At 46.6% G+C, this 10,777-nt stretch overlaps 1 non-coding gene across 1 annotated transcript; it reads right to left on the bottom strand.

Annotated features, from left to right (window-relative positions):
• Positions 1-10,421: 10,421 nt before the first annotated feature.
• LOC129516254 (small nucleolar RNA U13) lies at positions 10,422-10,524 on the bottom strand. Its single transcript, XR_008665734.1, has one exon. It is a non-coding gene; the product is annotated as a small nucleolar RNA U13 (small nucleolar RNA).
• Positions 10,525-10,777: the final 253 nt, after the last annotated feature.

Here is a 10,777-nt window from a genome sequence, read left to right as displayed (position 1 = left end):
AGGAGGAATGGCATCCCACTGTTCGGATTATAGCCTTTAAATAGCATTTCCCCTTAGAAGGAGCCAGGCTCCTGAATGGTTGATTCAATCTTGCCATTCTAGAAAGCAAGGAAGAAATCCAAGACTACTGGTCATGTCAGAAAGACACAGGAGCCAAAATGAAAAGACTCTCATTGGACTTGAAAATGTGTGTGGGGAGGTCGGAGGGGGCAGGGAGGGACAAGGAGTATATAGGAAATCTGTGTCTTTCAATATTTAGTGTGAACCTAAAACTGCTCTAAAAATTAGACTGCATTTAAAAAAATTTTTTGAAGACTCCTTTTGGCAAGAAGCACCTAGGCTGCTCAGTTGGTTGTGTCCAACTCTTGATTTCAGCTCAGGTCATGATTTCAGGGTAATGAGATGGAGACTTCAGAGGAGCCCCAAGTCCTGCTTCCCGCTCAGCGGGGAGACTGCTTGTCTCTCTCCCCCTCTCCCTCTGCCCCTCCACTCACTCATGCAAGTGTGCAAGCGTATGCTCTCTCTAAGGAAATCTTGTTTTTTAAGCCTCCCTTTAGTAAGAGGACAAACTGAGTATGAAAAGAATGACAATGGACTAAAATTCAGCAGATCTATAAAATTCCTTGATCAGAGGAAACTAACAAAACAGCAAAATAGCTTTTCACTGAAGGCTACTAAACTTCTAAAACTTGGTAAATAAAGGGAAGAATTAAGCATTTACCCTGCTTTTCCTGTACAGACTGTATTGAAGTGTCAGGGGAAGAACTGATGAGGAACTCTGTATCAGACAGATCTCTCATCAATAAAAGAGAAATCACATGTCTCAAGTGATACAATCCCAAGCGCAGGGCCCTGCCCCCCTCGGCTGATCCTGCATTTAAACCTGCCTCTAGATCTGACGCTCTTTATAGGAAATAGGGGAGATAAAGGGGAAAATTCAGTGACAACAAGAAGCAGCAATCTGCCAAATCCAGAGCTTCAGTCCTTTTATAAGACAAATGGCCTTGTTTCTTCAATGGCATTTCCAAAAAACGGGAGTTATGATAGTTTTCAAAAGAGAGAGAACCAGGAGCAATCTTCCCATAATAAAATTCTAAGCAAATGATATAGGTGGGGAGTGAGAGACAACATGGGGGAGGGGGTTATTTTGTTTTCGGTTTTAAGACCTTTTGCTGGATCACCTCAGTGGTTGAGCATCTGCCTTTGGCTCAAGTCGTGATCCTGGGGTCCTGGGATTGAGTCCCGCATAGGGCTCCTGGAGGGGAGCCTGCTTCTCTCTATGCCTATGTCTCTGTTTCTCTGTGTCTCATGAATAAGTAAAATCTGTAAAAAAAAAAAAAAAGACATTTTGCTGAGCAGAGAAACAGGGTCCTCACCGCAGCAAGGAGAACATGTGGAACAGAGTGAGCCGTTTGGGAATGATTAGGAAGGGAATGCTGCTGGAATGAGGTCCTCAAAGAAACACAGTGAGCAGGATCCCAGTCCCTGTGGAAAGAACAGCCCCTGGGTAAGCTGTTCTTAGATCATACACCGTCTTAATAAAAAACACATGCAGTAATATTAAGCTGATGGCTCGGATCTGAAAAAGCAGCTAAGCGAACCTAGACGTCTTAGGAGGGAGAAAGGTATATTGGAGATGCAGTGGATTTATGTAGCCCAGTGAAAGCTGACTCGTTGAATCCAGTTTCCAACATGGCTCAGACTTTCATTATTCTGGTGGATAGTCTGTGTTTACAAGAGCCTTTTGTTTACAGCTCTCTATGCTGTTTCAAAGAATTCTGGTTCATTAAAAGCCATTTGGTGCTGACCCTACAGATCTTCTGAACATGTGAGCCTTCCAAATAATTAGCATACTCTTCCCCCACACCAGCCTCCATTATGGTCAGATTTTTTTTAGCCTCCCAGGCAAAAGGATATAGTGGTCACCTCCTTCTCCACAGGCATTCAGGGGTTGTAAATATTGTACTCTCATTTTTCCATTTGGCCCGTAATCAGAACAGTGGCTCTGCTGCAAGCAGTAATTACCTTCCAGTGTGTTCCCAATCCTATTATTAACCACGCCAAGACCACGTGAACCCTGAAAGACCAAGCTACAAAGCTGTCATGCCCTGAACACATCAGATTTTACTCCTCGGAGAATGAAAGGGAGCAAACATTTGTTTTTTGTTTTTTACTTTCTCTCCTTTTCATTTCTCCTGAGGAAGAAGTCTTCACCTCACAACATCTATCATATGGTCCTGGAAAAACTGAGAGGTACGGCTAAATGGTTAGCCACCAAATCTCTGGAATTTATTGCATTCTTCCATTTCTCCTTAAAGGAAAGTTATAAATTGCATGTCTTTGTACATGAGCACATCTATACATCATTTTACGCAGGTACGCAGGGTCACACATGTGCTTTGTAAAAAGGTGCTTAGCAAAGCAAAAGCTCCAACAGCTTCCTCTCTTGTTCCTTTTCCCCACAGGATGGCCCAAGGCCATCTACAGGGAGAGGCTGGGATGCATCCTCCGGTGTTTTCTCCTTTCTCAAGTGTTCTTCGAAGCACACATAGGCATGTATCTACTTCTAAAGGCATGCATGTTTTCAAGCACTGCCTTATAAATGGGCAGTCATGGCATCTCTTTGCATTCTGTGTGTGTTCACCATCGCACAACACCTTGTGGACACTCCCTCCCAGTCCCCTGCCTTAGCTCCACTTCATTCTTTCAGTAAATGTCGGGAGAATTCCTCAGCCTGGAGATGCCATGGATGAGCCTTAACTCTGCGCTCGGGTTTTCACACAAAGGACCTACCTGTGTATCCTGTGGTCTTGAAGAACCCGGAGCCCTCCCCTCCACAGGGCCATGTGTATTCGATAGACTCTCAAGGGCACAGCTGCCAGGGAATTCATTTATTCTCTTAAGAGGTGTTGCCAGATTGCTTTTCAAAAACTGGAGGGAAAGAGTCAAGGCGAGGACAGCAAATGTGGATAAAGTGCTTACCCTGAATTTAAATTGTGTGGGTTGGCTGGGGGGCCAGGTGCTGTGTAATGACCAGTCCAGTGACATTATTATTAGTTGTTGTTCTAAAGACTATAGCCTCCCCAGGTGATGGTCTGGGCCTCCGTGGAGGGGGCCATTCACGAGGTGTGTGGTAAAAGGGACCCTGCACAATTGTGCACCTGGGGTTTCAGAAAGGAAGATGAAGCAGTGAAGAGCACAGGCTTTGGGGGTCAAGTGGACCTTACTTCAAATCCCCACGTTACCCCTTTCCACTGTGGCACCTTGGGCAGGTTACCCAACTTCTCAGCTTCAATACCCTCATCTGCAGAATGAGAGAATGGTGCCAGCCTCAGAGGCTGGCCGTGAGAAGGAAAGTCTGGAAGGCCCTACCTGAGCAGAGTACCTGACTGCAGGAGATAGTGTTTCTCAAACGCCTTCATTAGGGCTTCTTCCCACAACGCCCTCCCAGTGCCCCAGTGCCCCAGCTGATGGAAGCCCACCGAAGCAGAGATTGTGTCTGATTCATCTTTGCATTTTTACATATCCAGGGAGTATTTTAAAGTGAATCCCAGATGTCCTGTCATGTCAACTGTTAATACTTGTGTGTACTTTTTCTTTCTTTCTTTTTTTTAAAGAGTTTATTTATTCATGAGAGACATAGAGAGGCAGAGACACAGGCAGAGGGAGAAGCAGGCTCCCTGTGGGGAACCTGATGTGGGACTCGATCCCAGGACCCCGGGATCACAGCCTGAGCTGAAGGCACACACTCAACCACTGAGCCACCAGGTGTCCCTTGTGTGTACTTCTGATAGTTCTCAAAGTGTAATCTGGAGACCCCTGAAGGTTTTCCTCTCAGGGGGTCTCCCGGGTCAAGATTATCATAATATGAATACACTGCGTGTCTTTTTCATTCTCATTCTCTCATGGATGTACAGTGGAGTTTTCAGGCACAGACTGAAAGCAGCAGCAGATTTGAGAATCCAGCTTTTTTGTTGTTTTTAATTTATTTATTTATTCATGAGAGACACAGAGAGAGAGAGGCAGAGACACAGGCAGAGGGAGAAGCAGGCTCCATGCAGGGAGCCCGACGTGGGACTCGATCCTGGGTCTCCAGGATTATGCCCAGGGCCAAAGGCAGGTGCTAAACCGCTGAGCCACCCAGGAATCCCAGAATCCAGCTATCTTAAACTAAACCAATATGACACATAGTTGCAAATTTTTACAAATCTTTTCACAAAAATTTAACACAATGCCACACTTTTATTTTTCTGTCTTGGAATATATACTTATTTTTCACAAAAAATAACTTTGAAAATGTTTATTTAAACATGTATATTTATCTTGTTTTATTTTATTTTAATTTTTAAATATTTTATTGATTTATTTGACAGAGAGAGAAAGCACAAGCCGTGGGGGGGGGGGCGGGGGGGGGCAGGAGAGGGGGGAGGCAGGCTCCCTGCTCAGCAGGGAGCCCAGGACTTGGGATCACAACCTGAGCTGAAGGCAGATGCTTAACCGACTGAACTACTCAGGAGCCCCTGTTGTTGCAGTCTTAAAAGAATCAAATGGATATTTAAAAAATTTATCAGTTTTAATTTCTACTATAAAAAAATCTTTTTCACATAAAGAAAATCTCTTGGGAGGGGTCCTCAATACTTTGGTAGTGTTTTGCTTGAGATTTAATTAATCACAGACCACAGGATTCACCTCTTTAAAGTATATAATCCAGTAGGTTGTAGTAGATTTACAAGATTGGCCAACGGTCTCCACTAGCTAATTCCAGAACATTCTTATCACCCTAAAAAAGAAACTCCATATCCATCACCCATCATTTTCATTTTTCCCCCTCCCCCATCCCGTTTCTGACTCTGACTTATTTCTTCTGGACATTTGAAATACTTGGAACCTTTTGTGTCTGGCTTACTTAGCATAATGTCTTTAAGACTCATCCGCACTGTAGCATGTGCCAGAACTTCATTACTTTTTATACCTGGTATTCCTCTGTATATAAATGCCACATTTCATTTATTCGTTCATCAGTTTATGGACTTTTGGATTTTCTCCTTTTTGGCTGTTGTGAATAATGCTACTATGAACATTTGTGTCCAAGTTTTTGTATAAATACACATTTTTAGTGCTCTTGGCTCGATACCTAGGAACAGAATTCCTGAGTCTAACTCTGTGTTATTCTATGCTTAACTTTTTTGAGAAACTGTCAAACTGTTTTCCACAGCAGCTGCAGCATTTTACATTTCAGCCACCAATGTATAGGCGTTCCAGTTCTCCACAGCTTTTCCAAAATTTGTTATTTTCACCATTCTTGATGCTAGACATCTCCCAAGGATTGGGAGTATGGCTCGGTAATTTTTAGAAGTGTAAAGAGTTTTGAGACTAAAAGTTTTAAGAATTGCCTTTCTGACATACAGCTTAAAAAAATAAACATAACAGCATTGTCAATCTAAAAATTAACAATAATTCCACACAGTTGTGCAACACCAGTTTGAGTTTACTGGGACAGACCCAATCTATACCACTGTACCCTTTAACTTTCAACATGCCCTGTTTAGATGACAAATTATATGGACACCCTAATAACGAGTCTAATGTTCAGATTTCTGTCAGTTGCCTTCAATATGTCTTTTTCCAGTGTATTGAGAACAAGATCCCACACTGCATTTGGTTGAGGTGGCTTTAAAAACTTTTTATCTCAGGGATCTCTGGGTGGCTCAGTGGTTTAGTGCCTGCCTTCAGCCCAGGGCATGATTCTGGAGTCCCAGGATCGAGTCCCAGGATCGAGTCCCACATCGGGCTCCCTGCATGGAGCCTGCTTCTCCCTCTGCCTGTGTCTCTGCCTCTCTCTGTGTGTCTCTCATGAATAAATAAAATCTCTGAAAAAAAATTGTCTTGTAAAAAAAAAATTTTCATCTCTATCAGAACTCCTCATACTCCATTTCTTTCATGCTCATTATTTATTGAAGAAACTGGGTGATTTGTGGAACTTCCTATATCCTTACTCAGCTGATTAAACCATCGTAGTCTCTTTTCATCTGTTTCTTTGTCCTCCATGCTTCTTGCCATTTGGTAGTTAGATCTAGAAGTCTGATTAGGTGAGGTTTGTGCAAGAATATTTCATAGATGCTGTGTACTTCCTATTGCATTGTAACAGGAGACATGTGGTATGGCTCACTCAGTGATGTGAAGATAAATCCGTGGGTTCAGGGGCAGCTGGGTGGTTCAGTGGTTGAGCGTCTGCCTTTGGCTCAGGTCGTGATCCTGGGGTCCTGAGACTGAGTCCCACATCGGGCTTCCCGTGGGGAGCCTGCTTTTCCCTCTGCCTATGTCTCTGCCTCTCTTTCTGTCTCTCATAAATTAATTTTATTTATTTTTTTAAGTTTTTTTTTAATTTTTATTTCTTTATGATAGTCACAGAGAGAGAGAGAGAGAGAGGCAGAGACACAGGCAGAGGGAGAAGCAGGCTCCATGCACCGGGAGCCCGACGTGGGATTCGATCCCGGGTCTCCAGGATCGCGCCCTGGGCCAAAGGCAGGCGCCAAACCGCTGCGCCACCCAGGGATCCCTCATAAATTAATTTTAAAAAAATCTGTGGGTTCAGGATTTTTAGCTTCATCCAACCATTATAAGTTTCCCATCAATGTACTTTTTAAGAATTTTTAAGTAGTCTCTGTGCTCAACATGGAGTCTGAAGTCCCCACCCTGAGATCAGGAGTCTTATGTTGTACCCACTCACTGAGCCAGTCAGGTGCCCCCCACCTCACACTTTTGATAACATGGTTATTGCTGCCATGTCCTAGGGCTTCTTTAGGAGTTGTGAAGACTGACTCTTTAATTCCAACTATTCTGTTGCATTTATTATCCTTACAAACTATTTGGGTAACCTGAAATTATAGCAGAATAAATGCTTGATTTTTTCCTCTTCTTTACCAATTTTCTAAACAAATAGTTCCTTAGATGATACACGAATAAACGATGAAGGATTTAAAAAAAATATCACTATGCATTCATGGATTTGTATATATTTGATGTTTCAATCATTCTTGTTTTTTTTTTTTTTAAGACTTTATTTATTCGGGATCCCTGGGTGGCGCAGCGGTTTAGCGCCGGTCTTTGGCCCAGGGCGCGATCCTGGAGACCCGGGATCGAATCCCACGTCGGGCTCCCGGTGCATGGAGCCTGCTCCTCCCTCTGCCTGTGTCTCTGCCTCTCACTCTCTCTCTGTGTGACTATCATAAATAAATAAAAATTTAAAAAAAAGCTTTTTAAAAAAAAGACTTTATTTATTCATGAGAGACACAGGCAGAGGGAGAAGCAAGCTCCTTGTAGGGGACCCGATGTGGGACTCCATCCCAGGACCCCAGCATCACACTCCAAGCCAAAGGCAGATGCTCAACTGCTGAGCCACCCAGGCGCCTCCAGAATCAGTCATTATTCTTTCTTAGGCCCACACTGTTCCATCTTTAGCCAAAGGATGCCCCTTTATCTTTGCTCTTGGCTCTTTTGACATAACTTCAGTAGCATTTGATAGCTACCTTACTTTTTGGCATAACAGAATGTCACAGGCTCATCTTACACAATCCCTGCCCCGGTTCTGAAATCGGTCATTTCCTAAAAGGGTCCTGTTCCTTTTAGTGGGCAATGGCATTTCGATGATCCATTTGGACACTAGGGTTGTTCATAGCCAATGGATTGCCTTTGCTTCTTGGCTTTTTCAGTGGACACAGCTAACATACGCAAAGAAAGAAAATTTAATCATGATTCATATTACCATTGCCAATTCAAATTTTCCATTATTTACACGACTTATCCCTGGCACCATTGATTTGATAGTTGTATCTCTTCGTCTCTCACTGAAGACCTTGGTATCTAACGACACTAATTCAATTACTTATTTACTCTTTTATTTACACATATGTGTAAAATACAGATGCCTGATGGGATGCCTGGGTGGCTCAGTGGTTGGGCATCTGCCTTTGGCTCAGGCGTGATCCCGCAGTCCTGGGATCGTGTCCTACATCAGGCTCCCTGCGTGGAGCCTGCTTATCCCTCTGCCTTTGTCTCTGCCTCTCTTTCCCTGTGTCTTTCATGAATAAAGTCGTAAAAAAAATGCATGCAATAGCATAAAAAAACCAACAATATCAGTATTATTACTAACAAATACTATTATTACATGCAGTTTGATTTCTTTGCCAATCTTTTTTTTTATCCTTAGTGTCACTAAGAATGTACAGTCAAAATAATGAGTTTTAAAGTCAGTTACTTATTTTTCCAGGTAGTTATGTCAGTGACTCCTGACACTTTAATTTTTTTTCTTTTGGAAAATGCTTTATTTTTTTTTCTTTTAAAAAAATAATCATGGAAACCAAAAGTTTACTTTGATTCCAAAGTCAAACTAAAAAAAAACGCAGTATATGAAGATAAGTCTAGCTTCCACTCCCATTTTTTCTCTCTGGTTTTTTCCTTATATGTAACATTTTTATTGGTTTGTGACTTATAATTCCACTGCCTCTTCTTGCAAATGTAAACAAACACGCACATCTTTCTTAGGAGAAGGGCAACATATATGTGCCCCCAGCCTTGCTTTTTCCACTTAATGCATCCTGCAGGGACGCCTGAGTGGCTCAGTGGTTGAGCATCTGCCTTCGGGGTGGTGTCCTGGGATGAGTCCGGCATGGGGGCCCCCACAGGGAGCCTGCTTCTTCCTCTGCCTAAGTCTCTGCCCCTCTCTGTCTCTCACAAATAAACATTCTTAAAAATGCATCCTGGAGTTCTGTGACCTTCCACAGAGATGGTCTTCATTCCTTTGTAAAGCTGCACAGAACTGCATTGTGCGGGTGTACCGTGGTTCATTCAGCCAGTCTTCTGTGGACAGGCTTGTGGGTTCCACGAACATCTACTGCGCGGCTAAATCGTGCCAGGCACTGGGGGTAAAGACATGGTCTGGCCTCAGGGAACTCAGAGCGCGGGGGGAGACCTCCGCAGCACAAGCGCCTTGCTCACAAGGGAGTGAGGTCGCGGATCCACTTGGCACGAAGGGTGCGAGGAGCAGGGAAGACAGGCTCACACACAGGAGGGACACCACCGCAGTCCGTGGGCTGGCATCGTGCTCCGCACACCCGCTGTAGTGTGGCAGAAGTCCCTCCGGAGGAACTCCTGTGTTTTTAGTCGATGTTTGAAATTGCTTAGAAAATCACGAGTGCCACCAATCGGCCAGAGAAGGCAAGGCCAGATGGAGGGGGCAGAGAGGCAGGGTCCTAACCACAAAGTTCCCTCAAAAGAGGAAATGTAAATGAATGCCGCTCTCAGCTGCTGACGCACACTTAGCTCCTTTATTTTTCACGACAATCCTAAGAAGTAGGGACTATCATTCCTCACGCGTCACCGTTAAAGAAGTTCAGGCGCAGAGGGGCACCCGGGTGGCGCCGGGGCTGAGCGTCCGCCGTCGGCTCAGGGCGTGGGCGTGGGCGTGGGCGTGGGCGTGATCCCGGGGTCCGGGGATCGAGTCCCGCATCGGGCTCCCTGCGGGGAGCCCGCCCCTCTCTGTGTCTCTCATGAGTAGATGAGTAAAGTCTTTTAAAAAAAGGAAATAGAAGGCACAGAGAGATTAGGGCCTGCTCCCCAAGGGCACACGGGGCACACGGCACACAGCGAGCAAGTGACGCGGAGGGAGGCTGCCCGCAAGCAGCGGCCTCTGCCACGTGGGACAAGGGTACACGGTCTTCTCCGGCCATACAGTCACCCCCTGGGGAGGAGACCGCACGTGGGTGGACCCCCCCACCCCCCAGCGCCCAGATGGGGAAATCCCTGCAGAGCGCTCTGACCTGTTGGGGGGCGCAGCGTCCCCACGGACTGAGCACCAGCCGCAGCTGCCGGGCTGCCCCCCGAGCTGGCACCGGTGAGGTCCGCCTCCCCCCCCCCCCGCTCCTAGGACACGCGCGCGGAAAGCACAGGAGGTCACGGGCGAGAGCACCACCACCCTCCGCCGGGGGACCCTGGGCCACCCGGACAGAACTCCACTGCCGGGGACCCGCGGCGAGGAGACCCCCCGTGCGGACGCGGCCAGACACGCGCTCGGACAGGCTCCTCCCCCCGCCCACCCCGTCGGGACCGAACCCAAGACCGACAAAGGGCGGCGGGGCGGCCGCTTGAACCCGCCGCGGCTCCCGGCTCGCTCGGGGCGCCGCCTGCCGCCCAGACCCCGCACCGCGCGCGGCCGCACCCGAGGGCGCCGCCACTCCTCCGCCCCGGGCCAGCCCCCACGTGCCCAGCCCCCGCGCGACGCCGACCTCCCCAGCGAAGGCTTCACCCGGCGCCCAGGCCCAGACCCAGGCCGGGAAGACGGCGCAGCCGCCCGCCCACACCGGAGACGGACGACGCGCTAACGTTCTGAGGTACGGTAAGGACGGAAAGATCCTCCGAGTTCACGTCAGACGGGTAATGTGCCGCGTCGTAACAAGGTTTGAGGGAGGCACACGTCACGCAGCGGCGTGAACACCCAATCATCACGCTTATGAACTACAAAAGGATCGCGCGGCGGCGCCTGTTAAGGAAGCCCGAGGATGTACCACACACTTCTTGAAGAGGGTGACAGACTTAGCCCTTACATATTCAGTCTCAACAGTGAAATTCTGCGTGCTTTTAAAGTATCTTCGATACGCGTCGTGTGTTTCTACCTTAATAAGTGAAGAAGGTATAAAACTAGCGAGAGGATGCGTCTATGCAAATTTTTCTCCCAAACTCCACCTTTTTTGGAGGGGAACCTGGATCTCTGTTGCTTTAC

The sequence above is a fragment of the Nyctereutes procyonoides genome, unplaced genomic scaffold, assembly GCF_905146905.1.
Source record: "Nyctereutes procyonoides isolate TBG_1078 unplaced genomic scaffold, NYPRO_anot_genome, whole genome shotgun sequence".
Lineage (NCBI taxonomy): Eukaryota > Metazoa > Chordata > Mammalia > Carnivora > Canidae > Nyctereutes > Nyctereutes procyonoides.
The sequence above is the reverse complement of the archived record's forward strand: the minus strand, read 5'-3'. Positions and strand labels throughout refer to the sequence as shown.